Consider the following 1881-nt stretch of genomic DNA (forward strand, 5'->3'; position numbering starts at 1 on the left):
GGGGGAAGCGGGGAGGGTGGGGGGGGGGGGGGGGGGGGGGGGGTGGGTCAGGGGGGGCCGAACTTGCAGGAGAGGGCTTGGAACCCGTTCATCACTGCTTGCAATTCAAGTTATCTTTTGAATTTATATTTCAAATGTATTTTAAGCACCCAGTTTATTTTTTTTTTTTTATCATGAAAGTTTCATAATCCTATCCTGGAAGAAGAAGGGTTTGAATTCATAATTTGAAAAAAAGCCCTAAAATAATATTACATTAATGCAAATGATAACATACGCAGGTATCTTAACAAAACTCTGCAGAACGAACTATTGCCACTACTCTGCTCGATATCTGTTATAATCAAGAAAAACAATAAGTAAAAGTATCAAGCCAATAAAGAAAGTTAGAAAGAAACATACACCATCTCCCTTTGCATCTCTGTCTTCATTTAATCTAAAAGTGTCATAACCAACGCATTTAAAACCAGAAATCAGCATGAAGCTGACACAAAACTGCAAACAGCAGCAGCTTATGAAGAATCCTCTGACACATGTGTAGCATCTAGTCATTCTTGCTCAGAAAAGCAGCATCACAAGAAAGCCAAATAAATATTTGCCTCGACTAGATCCAACTCAGTATTTTCATCCTCAGGCCCTCCTGAAAGCCAAATTATGCTCTTTCCATTTTCTGTTTAATACCAAACGTTTAAATGCCAATCTAGTTTCAGCAGACAGAGAGGTTTTAGCCATCAAAACAATTTTTTTTGACAGCCTTTTATTAAAGTCATGATAGCTTTTTTTAAATGATTGGTGAGCATAAATGTTAGATAAATGTCTGCGTGTGTGTGTGTGCTCTCCATATCAAATGAGTGAGTTCAGACAATTGCCTCATATGCAGACATCATATGCAGACTGAAGTGGTGCAGAGGATAGTGGGTGGATTAAAAAGCTCTGGGGTTGCGCTTCTCTTCTGCTGTGGGTTTTCAGCCGGTTTTACCCGCTCAGACATGAGGGGGTCTAAATCACTGCAGATGATACAAGAGAATGAGGCATGGCGGATATAATACAAACCAATTAGATGCGGACAAAAGCAGACATTTTTCCATGCTTGGGGCTTTTGCCGAAGTGGAAAAATAGCTGCCATCAGTAAGTGCACGTTTCAGAAATTGGATTTTAAAGATTAGGTTGAGAGGACGGCGATATCATGTTCCCCCTCTGGGCCTCTTGCACATTGTACTGCATCAGCTGATATATACAGTGCATGGCAAAAATAGTTACACCCATTGAACTTTTTTTTTTTTCACATTTAGTCAGATTAGAACCACAAAGCTTTTCTATGTCCTAAAACAAAGTAATACGTCTGATGTGAAGGAAAACGATACATGACTCTTTATCTTTCCTTCCCTCTGGTGAAGAGAAGCACCTTTAAAGTATCTCCGAGTCGCCAAAGCACTGATAATCATAGGCAGGGTAAAAAAATACTTTTGACAGGCAGATGATATTCGTTGCTGACCGCTGCCCCGCTTTGCTGTAAGCTTGTTAGCTCTCAGGGCCTGCGAGCCGATTAAAACGGGTGGCCGGTTAAGTTAAGCTGAGCTCTGCGATGCACACAGCTCACATAAAAACCCCTCGCAAATGTCAGAAACAGTGGAGAGAGATGGAGAGTTCACACAGAGAGGAGTGGGGGGTTGCAGTGTGGCAGCTGGTGAGAGTGGAAATGAACTGGAAGCCCACTACTATAAATCAAAAACGATGTAATCGCTAAAGGTGGATGACGGTGAGCTACAGAAACAAACCAAGCTTGATGAGTCAACCAGGAGCCGACTTTTTGTTTTTGTTTGTTTTTTTTGGCCTCCTCCTATTCAATACATTTCAGACAAATCCCAGACAAGGAGCATAAAG

Source organism: Poecilia latipinna, unplaced genomic scaffold (assembly GCF_001443285.1).
Source record: "Poecilia latipinna isolate Pla-1442-1.1 unplaced genomic scaffold, P_latipinna-1.0 Scaffold418, whole genome shotgun sequence".
Lineage (NCBI taxonomy): Eukaryota > Metazoa > Chordata > Actinopteri > Cyprinodontiformes > Poeciliidae > Poecilia > Poecilia latipinna.